This window comes from Alnus glutinosa, chromosome 1 (genome assembly GCF_958979055.1).
Source record: "Alnus glutinosa chromosome 1, dhAlnGlut1.1, whole genome shotgun sequence".
NCBI lineage: Eukaryota > Viridiplantae > Streptophyta > Magnoliopsida > Fagales > Betulaceae > Alnus > Alnus glutinosa.
In genome coordinates, this window is record NC_084886.1 from 31,322,684 (window position 1) to 31,338,169 (window position 15,486).

At 38.0% G+C, this 15,486-nt stretch overlaps 1 long non-coding RNA gene across 1 annotated transcript; it reads right to left on the reverse strand.

Moving 5' to 3' along the window:
* Positions 1 to 1,063: 1,063 nt before the first annotated feature.
* On the reverse strand, positions 1,064 to 5,070 carry LOC133878494 (uncharacterized). Its single transcript, XR_009901919.1, has 2 exons — positions 4,748 to 5,070; positions 1,064 to 1,360 (listed from the first exon to the last, which is right to left on the reverse strand). It is a non-coding gene; the product is annotated as an uncharacterized LOC133878494 (long non-coding RNA).
* Between the last annotated feature and the right edge of the window lie 10,416 nt (positions 5,071 to 15,486).

A 15,486-nucleotide genomic window follows, 5' to 3' on the forward strand; every position in this document is an offset into this window, starting at 1 on the left:
AAACTCTCTAAAAAAATACCTTAAAGAGCTTGATGATGTGAAACAAGAAAAATAGTCTTTGGTTAGTCAATTGTCGGAATAATCATGCTTGTTGAAACTATTAAATCACTTGAGAATGAGTTGAACGAATCTAGGAAATTATTAAATGAACTCTCTAGTGATAATTTGAAAAGCATTCTTTGTGTTCAAAAAGATGTTTCTAACAAGCCTAGTGTGATTGTTGATGACTCGAGTGCTTCTACTTCACATGCTTCTAATTCTGAAATTAAGTCTCCATTTGTTAAGCCTGTGAAAGTTGAAGAAGTCAATATTGCTTGTTTGGATAATTGTGAAAATTCTTACTTGAATAACTATGAGAAGCCTAAATCCAATGATCATTTAGGAAAACAACCTCAAGCCAAGTTTGTTCCTACATGTCATCATTGTAGGATTGTTAGTTATATTAGATCAAATTCTTATCTATTGAAATCCTAAAGACCTTGAAATAAGCAGATGCTCCCAAGAAATGAAATTTAAGACATAAAATTTAATAATTTATGACATATTGATAAGACAAAAGAATATATAATATATGAATATTTATGAAAATAAATATTCATTAATTAATTGAAGCATATATATAATTCCAATTTGATAAAAAAGTTTAACGAACCATAAACTTTGAAATAACGAAAATATGGTCAAATGAACTTCGTTTTAGTTGATTCAAAAACTAGAAAACTCTATACAAAGTCTTCTAACTACCCTCTGAATTTCATAATTTTTGTTCTTCATTTAGGGTGCGAAAACACTCGTGAAAAATACTACCCCTAATTTAGACGAAAATTTAACATTAATGAAATTAATGAGCCCATTTTATTCCTACTGTAATGACCCCTTTTCTTCTTTTTTTTTTTTTCTTTTTTTTTTTTAATACAAAACATTTTATAAACATTAATCTCTTAAAATACAAATGAATCTTCACAGTGGCACGACGACATATCGTAAAGCCAACATATGGTACATACCCTATAATATGTACCTGGTAAATCAAAGTATGACATCTATCTAACTATGCAGTGGAAAACATAAATCTAATAGCTGAAATTACATCTTAAACATCTATCACAAATTAGTTACAACAAGAGTCATTTAACATCTATTTGTTTAAGTCTTTCCTCAATAATTATATAACAGAGATGACTTTATACAATAACAAGTGACTCAGACGTCACAAGCCATAAAAATGACCTATAAAACTGAGAACACCCATGGTCCCGCAATTACGACAATCGCGGCGAGCTTCGGTCATAATATCTCAAATGCACATCTACAACCCCATCAACTACGACTGGAGTACCTGCAACCAAATGAACATCATCTATACGGTTGTGGGGGTTTGCCACATCCGTATAGGTGAAAGAGTGAGTTTACCATCTCAGTACATAATACCGAGACCTCAATGATATTAAACTAACTGAGTTTTCGCAATGAATCAACTTTTTTTCTTTTTTAGTCTCGCCTACACTATAACAGCTATCAATTTATAAAATTTTGTTTGAAAACCCCCATAACTGATATAGCAAACACCGACCATCAGAAAACATTTAAAACATACTATGTAGTTGGACCCATACGTAAAAGTTCCATTGGCTTGGAAGCAACTACGTACGCACCCATTTACAATAATACTTTTATGTTGGTAGCTCAAATGCACAAAGATCTAACATTATTAACTGTGATATCACCGTGCCTCAGGGCATTACAACTTCATGTCTATGGCACATAGTTGTCCATGCGGTTACTAGAGTAAACCTCTGATATCCAAGCACTTCTTACTGATGTACCACGACAATCTATCTACCTGCTCCCAAGTCACACTGATATCCCAACCAATAACGTCACATCCAAGTACACCAAGCTTAAAACATGTCATCTCGCTCTTTAGTACGAGCGTACTATCATTTTCCGAATATGGTTAACACCGAATCCTAGGGCATTACAACTTCATGTCGAAGGCACATAGTTGTCCATGCAGTTACTAGAGTAAAACTCTGATATCCAAGCACTTCTTATTGATGTACCACGACAATTCATCTACCTACTCCCAGGACTCTGTATTACTCATACCGAACAATGACAATACCCTTGTACGTTCAAACTTAATGTTCTTAAATCATGCAACTAGACGATAACAATATACATAAACTCTTTGCCATTAAGACTCTTAGGCATACTAATACGTCTAGCATAAAAACTACAAAATTCTATATCATGAAAACATCACACAATTTAAATCATGCTATATATGCTATGCATGCTACTGTGCTGCTGTTAAACTGCTGAACTGAGCTGTTACTAGGCTGCTGCTGGGTTACTGCATACTTTATGCTTTATACTACATGCTTTATGCTCTTTGCTTAACCAGTAAATATTGCCTTACTGTATCATGCTGATAAATCATACTTTTCTAAATATTTTAATATTTCATCCCAAAACATGCAACACACTATATACTATACTATACTCTGAAACTATCCTTGATATATTTGAACATACTCTAAAGTACTCAAATCAACCAAAACAGATATATTTAACATACAATTGGTTCACATTTACAAAACACTATATATATTTTGTAATTCTATAATACATGAAAATAATAGTTTCTCAGTGAGTAAAATATCACCTTGGCTGTATAGGACTCATGACCTGAATATTCCACCGTGTTCTAGTTACTTGAACTCAACATTGGAGAACCAATTATAGTCTCAAATCCGGACACGATCTTACAAACATTGGTATCGTTATACCACACTATCGAACCTATACTCTATAACACATATATACTACCCATGTGCTCACGCTTCTAGGACTGGCTAAGTATTCTAAACTATTATTAGGTTAACACTTGGGTCTAGGTTCATATTTTATTCCTCTTAGTATCTTTAAGTTATGTTAAATATTTTATTTGTCTACTTACTATTATCAAGTTATATTATCATTGTTAATCATTTTTATAACTTGTTATTCATTTACTAAGTTAACATATATGTTTAACTTAAGCCATATACATGTATATGTATACATATATACATATACACATACAACACTTAAGCCTAATCCATTGATGCCCATAAATATCAAGTGTGCATGGATAGGTGAATTAGTTACTAAGTTACCCCCTATTGGATTCATATTACATTTATTGATTCTTGTATTTCTTTTTCATCTAATCGTTCACTTACTATCCATCTTAAGCCCTTTACTTAGCTACTTTGTCTCATTTCTCAATTAGCACAAAGATTAGGACCTTATACAATTTCATAGTTAAAATACCTATAACACCATAATAAGGAATTTAACCATTAATTAACAACCCATTCCACATTAACTCGACCTCATCATCACCTAGGATATCCAACATCATAAGTATATCATAGAACACATATTAGCCCTCATTAACCAATTACCCATCAAAACCCATACTAAAGATCAAATCAACTATTTCCGATAAATACTTCGAAATCCTCATCTACATATTAACCAACAATCCATAACAAACCAACATAACCAAAAATACATTTTCTAACTCTCCTTCATCATAGCAAATCAAATACCCAAGCTTCATGCACATACCCATTTGGCTAGCACATCATGGAAACCCCAAAAATTTCCATACATAAATTCTAACTTCGGACCCAATTAGAAATCCTACAAATTGATATGATTTCAAATTATAAATCTAATGGGCATACCGAAATTTACAAAGAAAAGCTTCAACCTTACCCTTCTAGTTTCCATGGATTAAATCCCTTAGTAAACCACTCAAAACTAACTATAATCTTCACAAAACCGAAACCCATTCTAAAACAACAATACCCTTAATCAAAACAAACCCAATTCCATTTTAAATCCTAAATTCAAATATCAATCCAACAACATAGTCAAAGCCCCAAATCACAACCTAAATTCAGATTCCACAACATGCACCTTTAAAGTTACTCTAAATCAAAGTTTCAATAAATAAAATCAAACTTCACTCTCCCTACACGGCCATACCAAAAGGCTAACTAAGCTCTACAAAATCCAAACATCAATCACCAACACTCCAAGAGGACAGAAATTCCATACAAATATTAAACGACCATAACCAACAAGAGCTACCTAGAATCAACATTAAGATGCTAATCAACCAACCACAACAGAAAATTAACCCAAAGGCTTTAAGAGAACAATAATTCAACACCAATATCATCTTTCATCAAACCAACAACCCAATCAACATAAATTATCTAGAAACTAAAATACCCATAAAATTAATCTACATGCCCAACCCACAAGAAAAACCCAATCGGAAACAACCAAAATCACCCATTCGGTATTACCTAAAAATCATCATAAACCCTAGATTTTCTTCTAAACAAAACCCAAATCAGTTAATGCCCAAATCTGCTATCACCGAAAATCCCACAAGAAAATCAAGAGAAACAAACTTAAGAAATCATACTCATAGGGACCCATTCGGTTTCTGCACTAACACCCACCAAAGGACCAAAAATCAAGCATTTAACCACAAGAACATCAACTAAGGCTACCAAAACCGAAACCATATAAGGGGAAAACATCACCCGGCCAACCCCCAAAATCGCACTAAAAAGTCCCAAAATTTCGACCTAAATCTAACCCAAAGAGAACCCATCCGATTCAAACAGGATATCAAAGAAATCCAAGCAAAATCAAAGACAAGGACGAAGAGGAATTTTACCTTGAATTCCTGCATCTTTCGGTCTCAGTTTTTGCAGGAAAATCTCTCACTCTCGGCAGCTCAATCTCTCGGGTCGGTGGGTGTGTGCCAAGGAGAAGAGGGAGAAGGAGAGCTGTGTGTGGGGAGGAAGAAGAGAGGGAAGGAAATGGAGAGAGGGATCGGGTGCTCTGCCACGGGCTGGAACCGAGAGGAAGAGAGGAAGAAGAAGAGAAGGGAATCGAGTGGGGGAAGAGAACAGAGAAAAGAAGAAAAGAAATGGGGAGCGTGAGAGAGAGAGGTCCAACCGGATAGGGGAAGAAAAAAGAGAAAAAGGAAAAGAATGGATAAGGTGGCCATGTGTCACTTCATGATTGGTTGAGAGAGGATAATGTAATCTTCCCTAACCAATCCAGTGGTGACATGTGGCAAAGTTGGATTTCACTTTATTTAAAGCCCTTAACCATTTATAATTATAGTAGGACCTCATGTTATTTTATTTCTATCATTTATTAATTGACATCTAACCCCACATTTAATTTAATTACACTCTATCCATACAATTAATTATTTATTACTCTAGAACTCATTATTACGATTATTCATTATTCATTATTCCATTATTTACTTTAAACACATTTTATTTCCATAACATAAATATTGTCACTTAAAACTTAATTATTGGTCCCATCTAACTAATAAATATAATTTATTAATTGCTAAATGTCCTATTTATTTTCTTGGTCTTTACACCTACATAAACTCAGTCAGCCCGTGGAACCAACCCATCCTTCACGTTGATGCCCATTCCTATTGCTGTCCATGAACCCGGCCCAAGTGAAGCCTCATCCACACTTAGCTTCTTCTCCCTTCCCCTTAATTGATTTGTTTTGCACAAAATATCTTCACCTAGAGACTTGCTGCCCAAGCTGATTTTCAGCCGTTTGATGCGATCAAAAAGGATTGTTATGGGCCATCCAAATCTGTTTATAAAGAAAGGTAGCCCTTCACGTTCATCGCACACCTCAAGCTATCATTCTCTCTCGATTACTCCTTGTTTCTGATACCGGACAAAAATGGAGATGGAAACAACTACACAAACTCACACTCAAAATGAAAGATAAAAGTTCATCACCCAAGAGATAACACCAAAGGGATATAGAATATCACCACCTAAAGGATTACAACAAGGGATACAGAATTTTAGAAACTCACCACTCTAAGGATCACACCAAAAAAATATAGAGATACAATGAGAACTCTCCTCTTACAAGCCAAAGGCTAGTGTTTAACACAAAACTCTAATCTACCTTACACTTACACACACAAGTATTATATAAGCTTAGAACAACCCTCTAGGCATAGGATAAGCACCTAATGTAGTTAAAACAAGTAATAATGACAGAAAACAATCATCAATTAGTGTAGCAGACAAGGGGACAAACTGCCATCTTAATACATATTCTTGAGAAGCCTGACTACTGTACTTAAAATGGTCATAACGTTCGGCGTACAAGGGTTTTTTCGTTGGAAAGATAAGATTCTAAACTTCAAACTAGACCTAGGAATGTCTTGGAAATGATAGATAATGGGACGGCCACAAGGGTTTTTAGAACTCTCTAGACTGCATCAGGATTTCTTCAATTTGGGCATTTACATTCTGTTGAGCCCGTAGACTTAATTGGGCTGAAGCATATGCCTTTGTTAAATCATCCTTATTGGGTATACCCATGTCACCTGGCCCGCATCAATATTGATGAGTGCCAAATATTGTATATTTGGACCCTTTAATTTGCATTTGTTAAACATTTAGCTTTGTTATTTTCTAATGTTTTTTGTTAGTTTTAGTGTTTTAGTGTTTTGCGGATTATTGAGAAAAAATAGCAATTTATACGTGAAATTGCAAATTTATAGAGAATAATATTTTGTCTAATGGAAGACATGTGCATGAGCTCTATATATTTTGTCTAATGGAAGACATCTTCAGGCTTGCAAGGGACTTTAAGTGAAAAAGAAAAGCGCAAAACAAAAGCAAAAATAAGGAAAGGTTTTTCTTGTTTGGGCGTGTGGGAAGCAGCAAGTCAGACTTCTTTAGGAGAGCTTTACATGTTTTCTTTAGATAACCACACCTGTAGCCATGCATCATTGTTTAATAAACTAGGAAGTGGCAGCATCAAATACACGTGGACAGGTCTACGGCGCCTTACAAATATAGAAAAATCTTTGTTGTGACTGAAACACATGTATTCCTGGAGGACCGAAAGACACACTCTGTAGAACCGAATCCTAGGACCGAAAGGAAAGAAATAACGGAGAGAGGAAGTCATGCGGCGCGTACCTAAGACACATGCATGACGTGCGGCGCAAAAGGAGGACCAAACAGCGCAGATTTTTCTTCATGGCAGCACCAAGAGTTGAAATTGTTGATGCTATTTTTGCTTGATGACGTGGCAGCTTTTGATTCGTCTCTCCGCCTGTAACCTGCAACAAAGCAAAGGCCCGCCGGGGGTTGGCCGGCGGAACCTCCTCCGACGCCCAAGTCAGTTGAGAGAGTGAAAGAGAGGGAGAGGGATGCTCATATATTAGATAAATCCATACCTCTTAGATGATAGGTATATATATAGACTCCATTTTACTGTTGATGCATAGCAAAAGTCTTGTTATTGTACAGTGAGTGACTAGTAAGGTGTGAAGATATTAGGCATGGTGCTACATGCTGATTTCTGACTTGATTTGACAAGTACTAAGATCCTAATAAATGCTAAGGATCCTGGTGATTCCCAACCAACCATATAACACCGAGACCTTGGTCATTCCCGACCAACCATATAATCCGAGTGGTCATTACCGACAGACCACATAATCCCGACCAAACGTACCTTCCCGAGCGCATAACCCGAGTGGGGAATAATAATTCCCCAACAGTTACCCCCCAATTCTTTTATCTCTTATTTGAGATAAAGAGAATTAAGCAAGGAAATTATGGAAATCGATGCTTCGAAATTCTAGAGTTTCAAACTTTCACGCTTCTTGAACCTCTTGTGATAAAGTGACTTTTCTTGAACTTTGGTCGGGTCTTCCTAGTTTCTGCAAACTCCTCAAGATCTCTCATGATAATTCCACCGATTCATGGGTGCTGAACGCATAGAACTTATTGTAGTCTTCATGAAAACTTGAAAAATTTATGTTAACTATCTCCCCTTAGACAAGGGGAGTGTTTCCTGGCCGACAACCCTACTCGATTGCTCTCAACCTCTCCTATAACCTCGGGTAAAGAGGACCTCTCGGGAAAGCCAGGTTCAAGGAGCCGCCTTAATGGCGTGTGCTAATGCGATCCTCTAGTGCGTTGGGGATCCAATGTACATGTGATCTCCAGCCCTTGGTCCTGATATGATTAAGGGAGTACGCAGAGTTTTCCTATCATTAGGAAAGGTGCGTCCTCCTTCACGTCTCTCATCTTGTGGATTTTCGACCGACACCAAAGTTGCTTATTCCGAGAATGTTTGCGTCTTTTAGACTTCCTGCAATAGAAATTGTTGTTTAATAAAAGATTTGCTTCATTTGCCGAGAATCGTGATGTGTCATCAACAAAGGTTTCGGCGAGTTGAGATTTGAGGGAAAGGCTGACTAGCCTATCCCAGCCGTCCCTTATCCGAAGGAGACAATCAAGCAAAGCTGATTCCATCTGCACTAGTTTAGGTCAAGGGCAGCCTGTCATCTGTGCCGCTAGAAATCCGAAGTGTTGTTGAGCTCTCGAAATGTCATGTGGATCTCCTTTCTACCCTCCATATCTGAGGGAGAAAAATCCGTAGCACCAAATTGAGGTGATAGATTCTCAAGGACGAACAAGTCCATTAATCACCTCATGAAGCGTCTCTTGGAGACCATGTCAATTTTCTTATCCAACAAAGATCTCCTCACTCGAGGAGAAGTTTTCTGCCTCCTTATCTAAGGGAGATTCCCTTTTGCCGCTTTTTCCACAACAAAAGCCTGAATGTCAATGGTGCCTTGTCTTCAAATTTTACCGTAGGGGACATCTTCCCATGATGATTTGACATAGAGGTTGTGCTCCTCATTGTGATTTTTTACCGAGGTTAAGCTCATCATTGATTTTTTACTGAGGTTAAGCTCCTCAATGATTTTTTACCGAGGTGATGCTCCTCATTGATTTTTTACCGAAGTGATGCTCCTCATTGATTTTTTACCGAGGTGATGCTCCTCATTGATTTTTTACCGAGGTTATGCTCCTCATTGATTTTTTACCAAGGTGATGCTCCTCATTGATTTTTTACCGAGGTGATGTTCCTCATTGATTTTTTACCGAGGTGATGCTCCTCATTGATTTTTTACCGAGGTGATGCTCATCATTGATTTTTTACCGAGGTGATGCTCCTCATTGATTTTTTACTGAGGTGATGCTCCTCATTGATTTTTTACCGAGGTTATGCTCCTCATTGATTTTTTACTGAGGTTAAGCTCCTCAATGATTTTTTACCGAGGTGATGCTCCTCATTGATTTTTTACTGAGGTTAAGCTCCTCAATGATTTTTTACCGAGGTGATGCTCCTCATTGATTTTTTATTGAGGTGATGCTCCTCATTGATTTTTTACCGAGGTTATGCTCCTCATTGATTTTTTACCGAGGTGATGCTCCTCATTGTGATTTTTTACCGAGGTGATGCTCCTCATTGTGATTTTTTACAGAGGTGATGCTCCTCATTGATTTTTTACCAAGGTGATGCTCCTCATTGATTTTTTACCGAGGTTATGCTCCTCATTGATTTTTTACCGAGGTGATGCTCCTCATTGATTTTTTATGCCTTGCGAATAAGGTTTCCTGCAAATAGAATCTGCATATTGCTAATAATGCACATATAGATGTGTTCTCTTTCCAAAAGGGGAAATAACAAGTTGGAATGAGATAAGAAAGTCTTTCCCTTATTCGAAGGAGGATAACCTAAATGTAAAACCGAGTTACCCCTCTTATCCAAAGGAGGATAACTAAAATTTAAAAACTGAGTTACCCCCCTTATTCGAAGGAGGATAACCTAAATGTAAAACCGAGTTACCCCCCTTATCCGAAGGAGGATAACTAAAATTGTAAAAACCGAGTTACCCCCCTTATCCGAAGGAGGATAACCTAAATGTAAAACCGAGTTACCCCCCTTATCCGAAGGAGGATAACTAAAATTGTAAAAACCGAGTTACCCCCCTTATCTGAAGGAGGATAACCTAAATGTAAAATCGAGTTACCCCCCTTATCCGAAGGAGGATAACTAAAATTTAAAAACCAAGTTACCCCCCTTATCCGAAGGAGGATAACCTAAATGTAAAACCGAGTTACCCCCCTTATCCGAAGGAGGATAACTAAAATTGTAAAAACCGAGTTACCCCCCTTATCCGAAGGAGGATAACTAAAATTTAAAAACCGAGTTACCCCCCTTATCCGAAGGAGGATAACCTAAATGTAAAACCGAGTTACCCTCCTTATCCGAAGGAGGATAACTTAAATGTAAACCCGAGTTACCCCCCTTATCCGAAGGAGGATAACCTAAATGTAAAACCGAGTTACCCCCTTATCCGAAGGAGGATAACTAAAATTTAAAAACCGAGTTACCCCCCTTATCCGAAGGAGGATAACCTAAATGTAAAACCGAGTTAGCCCCCTTATCCGAAGGAGGATAACTAAAATTTAAAAATCGAGTTACTCCCCTTATCCGAAGGAGGATAACCTAAATGTAAAACCGAGTTACCCCCCTTATCCGAAGGAGGATAACTTAAATGTAAACCCGAGTTACCCCCCTTATCCGAAGGAGGATAAATAAAATTTAAAAACCGAGTTACCCCCCTTATCCGAAGGAGGATAACTAAAATTTAAAAACCGAGTTACCCCCCTTATCCGAAGGAGGATAACTTAAATGTAAAACCGAGTTACCCCCCTTATCCGAAGGAGAATAACTAAAATTGTAAAAACCGAGTTACCCCCCTTATCCGAAGGAGGATAACTTAAATGTAAAACCGAGTTACCCCCCTTCTCCAAAGGAGGATAACCTAAATTTTATCAAGTAGTAATGCATCGTCATTTCCTATGTGTGTGGTGGCGAGCAGCCAACCTCTAAATTTAATAGTTGAAACATGAGACATATTTAACCGTTTTGAAATTTGACAATTCTTCAATGTAGAGTTTGTTAAAGAATTCAAGCATTGCGAAAAGTCATTTTCCATAAATTACTATGTATTGTGAATAGGCTAACCATGAAATAAAATGCGAAAAATAGACTTATCTCATTGCTTGCTAGGAATGCTTGCTCGGGATGCTTGCTAAGAATGCTTGCTCGGAATACTTTGCTCGGGATGCTTGCTCGGAATGCTTTGCTCAGGATGCTTGCTCGGAATGCTTTGCTCGGGATGCTTGCTCGGAATACTTTGCATACTTTGCTCGGGATGCTTGCTCGGAATGCTTTGCTCGGGATGCTTTGCTCGGAATGCTTTCCTCGGGATGCTTGCTCGGAATGCTTTGCTCGGGATGCTTGCAAACTCGGTATATAGCAAATTCAGTATGTAGACTAACCTCGGTATGTAGAGCAAAACTCTGTATGCAGACTGAACTCAGTACGCAGAGCAAAACTCGGTATGTAGCAAACTTGGTATGCAGAGCAATACTCGGTATGTACGCTTGGGGATGCTTGCTCGGAATGTAACAAACTTGGCATATAGCAAACTCGGTATACAGAGTTTTGCATTTCTTTTCCTGATATGTGGCCCACCGATCAGTGGCTTCCTTTTTAACAAAGGTGAAAAGATCATGTTACGCCCTTTAACTTTTCAAAGGGGGAAAGTTTCTCCTTTGGCTTTATTTTTCCTCCCAATAATGGGAAGATCGTATATATCATATATTATCCCTTTGACTTTTCAAAAGGGAAAAAGTTCATCCTAGTTTTAATCTCTCTCTTTGCCTCCTTTTTTTTTTTTTTTTTTACATTGCTTGCTCCTCTCAGGATTTCTTTACTGAATTTCTCAACAACCCGAAACTTGTGCTCACCGAGAAGGCCGGTTTACCAAAATAGCATGGGCTGGCCGATGATCGCGATTCAGCCTTGTTGAATCCCGAACTCCGATAGATTCCCGAACTCCATCTCAGGGAGCATGCACTCACTTTCTCGGGATCACATGGTGCTTCTCTTACAACCCATAGAGACGAGGACCGAATGTGACGAGTCTGTTAATCACCAGTCAGAGGGCGGTGGAGTCGGCGGCTTGTCACCACAGCGGATGCATTCCTCGGGCATCATCTCTGAAGGTCGCGTGTTCGATCCACTGGTCGGGTTTGTTGAGAAGCACCGAGATTGAGTCAGGAATGCAAGCTTGGCGTACAAGCTCGGGATTGAGCTTGGAATGTAAGCTTTTCCTTCTTGTCGGAGTTCCAGGAGCCTTTCATGTTCCTGCATTCCCACTCTTTTTTTCTTTTCTTTTTTTTTTTTTTTTTTACCAAAGGACCGAGATGGAGACACTGCTAGCCGAATATCGGGAAGTTTTTGTCTACGCGGGTTCGGCACTAAATCCGTAGTTTGCACCGAGAACCCGTTCCTCTGTAGCTTGAATTGGGTGCTGTCATGGGTCAATCACCAGTACTGTAGGAGTCTTGATGCAACACTTGTCCATATGCATGACAGCTTTCTCTTCCTTTTTGTTTTTATAAAGAAAACATGACAGCTTTGATTTGAGAAGAACTGATAGCTGCATGAGACTTGTCGCTGTCGCTGCCAGGTATCTCCCTACTTGCTGAGATAAGGTGGGCCCAGTTCTTCACCCTTTTTTTTTTTTTTTACTTTCTTCTTCTTCTTTCCAACACCGACTTGCCTGGACCCCCGCAACCAAGTGCAAACAAATTTCGAAGTTTCCCATGTATCTCCAACAAACTCAGCAATGGCAGAAAGGCAGAGGCAATTCGGAAACCCCCATCTTGAGTCCTTGATTTTTGTAGCCGAAAAGAACCTATACATAAGGTTTTTGATGAAGACAAACACGGATCTGACATCAGTAAACACCGATTCAGTATTTCCAAATGTAAACCAAAAATGATAACCATAAATTCGCAATAAGTAAGCCCAGATCCACTGCCCATAAACTCAAATCTGCGAAAATCCACCATTGATGAAGGACGTGTTCTGCCGGTCAGCACTTCTAGATTTTTCTTTTTGCAAGAACAATTAAATCGTTCCCACAGACGGCGCCAAACTGTTGATGCTATTTTTGCTTGATGACGTGGCAGCTTTTGATTCGTCTCTCCGCCTGTAACCTGCAACAAAGCAAAGGCCCGCCGGGGGTTGGCTAGCGGAACCTCCTCCGACGCCCAAGTCAGTTGAGAGAGTGAAAGAGAGGGAGAGGGATGCTCATATATTAGATAGATCCATACCTCTTAGATGATAGGTATATATATAGACTCCATTTTACTGTTGATGCATAGCAAAAGTCTTGTTATTGTACAGTGTGAACAGTGACTAGTAAGGTGTGAAGATATTAGGCATGGTGCTACATGCTGATTTTTGACCTGATTTGACAAGTACTAAGATCCTAATAAATGCTAAGGATCCTGGTGATTTCCAACCAACCATATAACCTCGAGACCTTGGTCATTCCCGAACAACCATATAATCCGAGTGGTCATTATCGACAGACCACATAATCCCGACCAAACGTACCTTCCCGAGCGCATAACCCGAGTGGGGAATAATAATTCCCCAACAGAAATCACGTGAATCTCCTAAAATCCAGCATCAAACCATGATACACGTTATTTTCTAAACAGGCAGCAAGTGGACGTGATTATTTCCATGACAGAGCAGCGAGCCATGCGAATTTCCCCAAGTTAGACAAGCAATCTTCTTTGCATACCTAGCATGCACTTGACCGGGCAGTGCAAGACGAAGCAGCACGGACGTATAGTAATTTCTTTCCATGCACACGGGTCTCCAAAGAATCAAGACATGCACGAGTTGATTTATTTCCCAGAAAAGAGTAGCTGAACTTTCCATATCTGACCGAGACATGCTTTTTAGTTTTTACTGAAGAGGCGCAGGGTCTTGTGTCTTTTGTTTATATGTTTTTCTTTAGGAAAGTGGTGAGGCGCCGTTTAACTTGTGATTGCAGTTTTTAAAACCAAAAGAAAAGAGCGAGACACGTGTATTATACAGAACCAAAACCCTAAGGATTTGTGGCTATATATATATATATGCTTCTTTTCTTTTCATGTAGAAGAGGGGGGGGGGGGGGGGGGGGGCTGAGGCGTGAGCCTCTTTTTGTACATCGGGGTTCAGCGTTTATTCTCCTGCAATTTCTCTTTTTTTAAGTCTCTTTACATTATTTTTTCATTGCATAATTTTCTTTTTGTCTTTCAATTTTTATGTTTTCAATTGAAGCTAGCGTGTTGTTTTTAGGCATGAGAAGCTAAAATCTTCAAGTAAGGTTGAAGATGAAACCTCGTGATTGATAACGCACGTTCTAGTTATTTTATTTATATAATCCATTTTTTTTTTTATCAAAATATTGTTCAAGTCCAAATTCAATTAATTGATGCATGTCTTTTGATTGAATAATTACTTATTTAAAGTTGGATATTCGATGCGTTTGAATCGATTGATACATCGAATCATTCGATTGAAAGAGGATATCCATTGTGATTTGTTTGTCAAAATGAATACATTGGATAATTTAATTTCAATTAGGTATTCGTTGTGATTTATTTAATGGTTGGATTCATTGAATGATTTAATATGCATTTTTATGGAACTTTGAACAATCAATAAGGCATAATTGTTTATCGGGTATATGAATAAAATACAAAAATGTGTTGTTTGATATGGCGAGATGGATTCTAAAACCTTAGTTCCTTTTTTTTAATTGTTCTTATTCAGTTTTAATTTAGTTTATTATTTTGCTTGATTTTTGCAACGCAATTTCCTATAGATTCGACCTCGCACTTGCACACATTATATTGCAAACGACCCGTGCGCTTGCGAGTACAATTAAAACTCACAACAAATATCATTCTCACTGGGTTGGAAAGAATTCATCCTCGAATTCAGATGATTCTTGCCCCGATCCTTCAGATGCCCAATCAATACATTCCATCCCTTTCTCTTCAAAAGCAAAACAATGTAACATCACACAAGAAATAATTCTTCACTAATCACCACAAGACTGCGATGATCAATTTGAAAACTTTTCGTTCTAGATTCAAAGAACTCTAGCTTCACACAATTGTCACACATCTTCTCCCGTTTATGAGCCTTTAATATCTTCCAAAAAGGATCAACGATCTCTTCACTTTTAAACATAAAATTTTTCTTCGCATAAAAATCAAAATGAGCAATTAACATCAAGAGAATTTGATAAAATATTTTCTACCCCAAGGAAATCAACTTCGTTAACATTTAAATCAAAGACTTCACTTTTAGGGATTTCATCATGCACATGTGATGAGAATCAACAAGCACTATTAAAGGATCCATTGCATGTTTCAGTTAGGCCTATTACTAGAGCAAGATCCCAGAAGATCAAAGAAACACTTAATGAGCTGATTCAAGAGATTAGGGGTGATTCTAAAATGAGGCATTCCAAGCTTGGCCCAAAGGAAGATGAAGGCGTGATAAATTTAATCCAAGCTATTGATGGGTGTAATTTCCTTAGCAATGGCGTGGATTAATGACTAATTGACTTTCCACTTTTAGACCAATTAATTGGCTGATTGACTTGCCAATTCC